The 7,500-nt window shown below is 46.1% G+C and overlaps 1 long non-coding RNA gene and 2 other non-coding genes across 3 annotated transcripts in view; 2 read left to right on the top strand and 1 right to left on the bottom strand.

The window, feature by feature from the left end:
- Positions 1–7,467, bottom strand: part of LOC126780814 (uncharacterized) — a 41,508-nt gene extending 34,041 nt beyond the window's left edge. The window contains exon 1 of the long non-coding RNA XR_007670539.1: positions 7,177–7,467. This is a non-coding gene — a long non-coding RNA (uncharacterized LOC126780814). The remainder of the gene's footprint in view (positions 1–7,176) is intronic.
- On the top strand, positions 1,793–3,695 carry LOC126780826 (small subunit ribosomal RNA). Its single transcript, XR_007670550.1, has one exon. It is a non-coding gene; the product is annotated as a small subunit ribosomal RNA (ribosomal RNA).
- Positions 5,100–5,256, top strand: LOC126780815 (5.8S ribosomal RNA). The gene has a single exon (XR_007670540.1). It is a non-coding gene; the product is annotated as a 5.8S ribosomal RNA (ribosomal RNA).
- Positions 7,468–7,500: the final 33 nt, after the last annotated feature.

Here is a 7,500-nt window from a genome sequence, read left to right as displayed (position 1 = left end):
ATCGTCGTAAAATGTAAACTTCGATTCCACAATACACGAACGTACCGCGTTAATTTTTTCACATTTGAAGGATATTATATTATCTTTCTGTTATAGTTCAAATGCAATGATCGAATCTAGTGTCATTTTAAAATGTTTCAGATAAATAAAGTATGTTATCGTCGTAAAATGTAAACTTCGATTCCACAATACACGAACTTACCGCATTAATTTTTTCACATTTCAAAGATGTTATATTATCGTTCTGTTATAGTTCAAATTTAGTGATCGAATGAAATCACTCGGATATCGTTATCGTGTTCGATTCTAATGTTATTTTAAAATATTTCAGAAAAATGAAGTATGTTATCGTCGTAAAATGTAAACTTCGATTCCACAATACACGAACGTACCGCGTTATTTTTTTCACATTTCAAAGATATTTTATTATCGTTCTGTTATAGTTCAAATTTAGTGATCGAATGAAATCACTCGGATATCGTTATCGTGTTCGATTCTAATGTTATTTTAAAATATTTCAGAAAAATAAAGTATGTTATCGTCGTAAAATATAAACTTCGATTCCACAATACACGAACGTACCGCGTTAATTTTTCGGGGGGGGGGGGGGGGGGTTAGGGGGTTGGGGGGGAGTTCTTTGTTTTATTCCTTGCGACGGGGAGGGGGTTGATATTATATATAAAACATTAAATATAAAAATATTCGAAAAAAATACATCCGCCGTTATGAAGCGCCGAATGTCATATTCATCGTCCGGCATATACATAGAGTACGTTCGGTTCGAACGTCGAACGATATATTTGAAAATATTATTTCGTGAGACGCGTCGCAACCGTTGAAGATAAGACTCTTATCGAAAAGTTGTTTTCTTCTAGTATTGTTGTATTATATTATAATGTATTGCTGCCGCGGTCGTCGTCGTCGTAAGCTCGTCGCGGCGTTGTCGTTTTACAATAATAATATATTATACAAATAATGTGGAGAAATATACTTTTCGTTCTATAACTGTGCCGACCGACGGACGTACGTAAGTTGCTCTTTCTAAAGCGACTCCGGCGTCGTCATCGCTCCTCTCTCTACAAATTCATCGACATGATAACGTATGACGTTCTCGTGTAGATTTATTGTGGACCCCGATGTGTGGTGCGATGACGATGTCTTCGGAGATAAACGCGGCAGACGGAGTTTTTAAAAGATTCAGTACGTTCGTTTAATGCATATAGAAATGTATGCGAAACGGTCGTTCCTAAAACTCTTTATATTAACAAAAACTATCATGTACGAAAAATACATAACCCGAGTATCGGTACGAACACTCAAACACCGGGCGTCGATCCGAATGTTTCACGACACATATATCCGTTGAACAATAACATACGTGCACATCGTGTACGGAAGTGTTTCTAAAATGAACGATCTCGTTTCGAATATTCATATTCGTGACCGTCGAGTGTCATCTTAGAAGACGAATCGTCGTCGTCGTCGTCGTGCTCTTCTCGGGCTACTTCGATGTCGTCGGTTATTTATAATTATTTATTATGATAATGAATGAAAAAAGTCAACCGTAAGAGTCTATCGCGTCTAACGCGATCGAATCGATACGGTACGACGAACCTCGTTTCGAAGCGACGACGAACGAAGACAACGTCGTCGTCGTCGTCGTCGTCGTCGTCGTCGTCGTTGCTAGAAACGAGAATCGAGTTAAATGAGAGAAACTTACGGCGAAGGTGTCGCGTTCGCGCAAGCACGCACGGACGTGTCGTCGTCGTCGTCGAGAATAATCTATGTTAGCTCCCTGGTTGATCCTGCCAGTAGTTATATGCTTGTCTCAAAGATTAAGCCATGCATGTCTCAGTGCAAGCCGTATTAAGGCGATACCGCGAATGGCTCAATATATCAGTTTTGGTTCCTTAGATCTTACTCAGTTACTTGGATAACTGTGGTAATTCTAGAGCTAATACATGCAATCAGAACTCTGACCAGTGATGGGATGAGTGCTTTTATTAGATCAAAACCAATCGACGGAGGGCGTCTCGTCCGAAGTCGTTAATTTTGATGAATCTGGATAACTTTTGCCGATCGCATGGTCCAGTACCGGCGACGCATCTTTCAAATGTCTGCCTTATCAACTTTCGATGGTAGTTTCTGCGACTACCATGGTTGTCACGGGTAACGGGGAATCAGGGTTCGATTCCGGAGAGGGAGCCTGAGAAACGGCTACCACATCCAAGGAAGGCAGCAGGCGCGCAAATTACCCACTCCCGGCACGGGGAGGTAGTGACGAAAAATAACGATACGGGACTCTTTCGAGGCCTCGTAATCGGAATGAGTACACTTTAAATATTTTAACGAGGAACAATTGGAGGGCAAGTCTGGTGCCAGCAGCCGCGGTAATTCCAGCTCCAATAGCGTATACTAAAATTGTTGCGGTTAAAAAGCTCGTAGTTGCATTTGTGCGCCGCGCTGTCGGTGCACCGCATCCGCGGTGATACTGACACGTTTGCGGAGCATATCGTCGGTGAGCCGGCGGTAAAACGCCGGTTCAATATCAAAATCCTATCGCGGTGCTCTTCGGTGAGTGTCGAGGTGGGCCGACAATTTTACTTTGAACAAATTAGAGTGCTCAAAGCGGGCTCAAAATGCCGCTTGAATATTTCGTGCATGGAATAATAGAATATGATCTCGGTTCTATTTTGTTGGTTTTCAGAACTCCGAGGTAATGATTAATAGGGATAACTGGGGGCATTCGTATTGCGACGTTAGAGGTGAAATTCTTGGATCGTCGCAAGACGAACATCAGCGAAAGCATTTGCCAAAGGTGTTTTCATCAATCAAGAACGAAAGTTAGAGGTTCGAAGGCGATTAGATACCGCCCTAGTTCTAACCGTAAATATGTCATCTAGCGATCCGCCGACGTTACTACAATGGCTCGGCGGGCAGCTTCCGGGAAACCAAAGATTTTGGACTCCGGGGGGAGTATGGTTGCAAAGCTGAAACTTAAAGGAATTGACGGAAGGGCACCACCAGGAGTGGAGCCTGCGGCTTAATTTGACTCAACACGGGAAATCTCACCAGGCCCGGACACCGGAAGGATTGACAGATTAATAGCTCTTTCTTGATTCGGTGGGTGGTGGTGCATGGCCGTTCTTAGTTGGTGGAGCGATTTGTCTGGTTAATTCCGGTAACGAACGAGACTCTAGCCTGCTAAATAGGCGTCGTCATTTAGGTGTGCCCGATTTCGGTCGAGCAACTCACTGGCGGCGTATTAAAATTCTTCTTAGAGGGACCGGCGGCTTCGAGCCGCACGAGATTGAGCAATAACAGGTCTGTGATGCCCTTAGATGTCCTGGGCCGCACGCGCGCTACACTGAAGGAATCAGCATGTTCTCCCTGGCCTAGAGGCCCGGGCAACCCGTTGAAACTCCTTCGTGCTGGGGATTGGGGTTTGCAATTATCCCCCATAAACGAGGAATTCCTAGTAAGCGCGAGTCATAAGCTCGCGTTGATTACGTCCCTGCCCTTTGTACACACCGCCCGTCGCTACTACCGATTGAATGATTTAGTGAGGTCTTCGGACCGACACGCGGTGGCTTCACGGCCGTCGGCGTTGCTGGGAAGTTGACCAAACTTGATCATTTAGAGGAAGTAAAAGTCGTAACAAGGTTTCCGTAGGGGAACCTGCGGAAGGATCATTAACGTACGTTTATCTATCTCGAATTCTGTTTCGTCTCTGTGCGGATCGAGCTCTTCTCTGTATACGAGCGAGATAAATAGTGCAGCACGAAAGAGCAATGAGAGTGCCGATATACGACGATATAATAAAACAATAACAATAACAACAACCAAAAAGAATCATAATACGAAAAAATGCGAATTCGATCGGTGGATCGCATTATCGTTTCTCCGACGACGACGACGACTACGTCGTCTTCGTCTAGGCGTTCGTTGATATACGAGTCGTCATCGCCTTCGACGTTAGTATCATCACGTATGAAAATAACGATATTCGCAAAAAAATATATAAATACATTACGTATCGCTGAAGCGTCGTCATCGAATCGATATACGTATATATATTAAAACGTAGTATTATAAAAAGAGATACGAATATAACGATCGTCGTAAGACGTATGTAATCGTGCACTTTCAATTCGAATGTGGACGTCGTATGTACGCGGCGAACGTAACTAGCGAGAACGCTAGCTAACGAACATCGAAGTTGCACGCGTGCAGTCTTCACTCGTCGTTACCGTAGTCGTCTTCGTTATACCTGTGTACGTAGACCGGCAAGAATCCGCGCCGCGAGTCACATGTATAATATATATACGACACTGTATACGTTTCGAGTTCAAGACTCTCGTCGCTCTTCGTTTTCGTTTTCGTCTTTCGTTCTTCGTCTACGTCTACGTCTACGTCTACGTTACGCGTCGTCGTCTCCGTTCGATTACGAGTCTCGTCATCGTTTACATCGATCGGTCGTTATGTGAGTGTCGATTTGAATTCGTTTTTGAATTTAATATGATATCGATCCGTGGTGACGTCGATGTGTTTTCGTGTTTTGTGTTTTATGCGTTATATCATATTTTCATAGAGGCCTCGTGCTTTCGATCGATACGTGCGATGATGCGTTTCACACGCTCTCCTAGACGATGATACGATGATCGACGATCAGTCAGTCAGTCGATCGGTCAGTCGGCGGGGATACGAGAAGCGTCCGCTGAAAGTTTCGTTTGTTTTTTTCGTAAAATGAAATAAAAGAAAATGCGGTTCGGCGTTCGTATGTCGTTCGGATGCGAGACGACGACTCCGAATATAATAAAAACGGGGTCGTTCAACGCGTCCCTTCTGATGTTTCGACGTCGGTTTCTCGAGGAAAGCACGATGTTGTCGTCTTTCGATAGCGCATCGTCATCTTCAAATAACGTATATTTTTTTTTAATTTTTTTTTTTTAATATTTTTTTTTTTTTTAATTTTTATTTATATACTGAAAAGAAATAAAAAAAGAAAAAAAAAAAAAAATTTAAACAAACTAATATCACGGGCGTGTATAGAATCGCTTCAGTGATCGTAGAAACTAATCATCATGAAAATAAACAATTACCCTGGACGGTGGATCACTTGGCTCGCGGGTCGATGAAGAACGCAGTTAACTGCGCGTCATAGTGTGAACTGCAGGACACATTTGAACATCGACATTTCGAACGCACATTGCGGTCCGTGGAGAAACATCCAGGACCACTCCTGTCTGAGGGCCGGCTGTATAAAAATATATACCACACTGTTCAATGTTTAATGTGTATATAGTTTTTCGTAATGTTAAACTTTTATACGTTATTCTCGAACACATGACGGTATCCGTTTTAGAGTTCGTTCGTATTCGTATTCGTATACGAACCGACTCTCTCTCGGTCCGTTCAAATATTTCAATACGACGTGTATGTATGTTTATGTACCATGCGTGTTCGTGTATATTACAAAATTTTTGTATTTATATACGGTTCGTGTGTACGTTTACGTCACGGAGTTTCGTTATGCGCGATGTGTGAGAGACCGAGAGCGTCGCTCGCTCTACCGATTCGTACGTCTACGTCGTCTACGTCGTCTACGTCGTCGTCGTCGTCGTCTTCGTCGATCGGTCTAGTCGAGAGCGCGCCCCCATCTCCGACCTTTCGATCGTCGTTCTATCGTTCGATCAAAGAGGGTAATCGGATATATGAGGGCCGATCTCTTCTAGTCTAGTGAGAGAGCGAGAGTTCGTACGTTTCTCGTTATCGAACATCGATCGAGCGTATATCGATAAAACAGCTCCGTTTTCGTTACGACGTATACACATAAAGCGCGCATTGCGTACGTGATGACATGTAAACGTCGTATTCGTTTTCGAGGCGTGTCGTTTCGTGTCGCGTCGCGTCGTGTCGTCTCTCGTGTCTGTGTTATCATTATATACACAGACGGCGGGGTGGCGAACGAACGAACGAACGCGCGCACGTGCGTGCACGCGCGATAACGAATAGTAGGCGGACTCGACGTCCGAAGAGCGCGTCGACGCCGACGTCGGAACGGACGGATGATGATGAAGATCTCGTCTCGTCTCGTCTCGACGAAAGCGGCGCCGTCGCGTTGACGGATATCGCGTCTGCCTCGTTTTTTTTTTATCGTTGGCCTCAGATCAGGGAGGATCACCCGCCGAATTTAAGCATATTAGTAAGCGGAGGAAAAGAAACTAACCAGGATTTCCTTAGTAGCGGCGAGCGAACAGGAAATAGCCCAGCACTGAATCCCGCGGTTGTAACGATCGCGGGAGATGTGGTGTTCGGGAGGTATCGCTTTCTCGTCGTCGCCACTCCTGTCCAAGTTCGTCTTGAACGGGGCCGTTTTCCCGTAGAGGGTGCCAGGCCCGTAGCGACGGAGCGAGACGGCGAGAGGTACGCTCCTCAGAGTCGGGTTGCTTGAGAGTGCAGCCCTAAGTGGGTGGTAAACTCCATCTAAGGCTAAATATTACCGCGAGACCGATAGCGAACAAGTACCGTGAGGGAAAGTTGAAAAGAACTTTGAAGAGAGAGTTCAAGAGTACGTGAAACCGTTCAGGGGTAAACCTGCGAAACTCGAATGAACGAACGGAGAGATTCATCGTCATTCGACGGCGTACGGGCGCGCGCCTCGATGTCGCGCATACGTGTCCCCTAGCGGGTTCGTCGTGTGTGACACGGGTCGCGTCCGTCGACGTTCGTCGACGGCGTGCACTTCTCTCTCAGTAATACATCGCGACCCGTTCGATGTCGGTCTAAGCGCCGTTCGGGAGTCCAGTCGTGTTCGTGTTCGCGCACGCACTATTGGATCGTGACGGTGGCCGACCGGCCGTCGGACGGTAGTACAAAATCGTACATATAATACGAATCGCGCACGCGTCTCACGCGCGTCCGGCCCGACGCAAGCGAACGTCGTCCGTCGATTTCCTGCCCGAGTGCGGACGTCGACGCGGCGTTGCTGTCGTCGCTGCCGTGTTTTGTCTCGGACTGTGCGCGTATCCGTCTGCGATGATTCATTTTCGGGCACTCGCAGGACCCGTCTTGAAACACGGACCAAGGAGTCTAGCATGTGTGCGAGTCATTGAGATATTTAAAACATAAAACTGAAAGGCGCAACGAAAGTGAAGGCGCGCGCGCGCTAAACACGCGCGCACGCTCAGGGAGGATGGAGCTTCGGTCTCGATCGATCTCTCGCACTCCCGAGGCGTCTCGTTTCCAATCCGTGAATGCAGGCGCGCTCTGAGCACAGATGCTGGGACCCGAAAGATGGTGAACTATGCCTGGTCAGGTCGAAGTCAGGGGAAACCCTGATGGAGGACCGTAGCGATTCTGACGTGCAAATCGATCGTCGGAACTGGGTATAGGGGCGAAAGACTAATCGAACCATCTAGTAGCTGGTTCCGTCCGAAGTTTCCCTCAGGATAGCTGGCGTCGATAATTAACATTCCCATCCGGTAAAGCGAATGATTA

The sequence above is a fragment of the Nymphalis io genome, unplaced genomic scaffold (genome assembly GCF_905147045.1).
Source record: "Nymphalis io unplaced genomic scaffold, ilAglIoxx1.1, whole genome shotgun sequence".
Taxonomy (NCBI): domain Eukaryota; kingdom Metazoa; phylum Arthropoda; class Insecta; order Lepidoptera; family Nymphalidae; genus Nymphalis; species Nymphalis io.
This window is presented reverse-complemented; position numbering and strand designations above follow the sequence as displayed.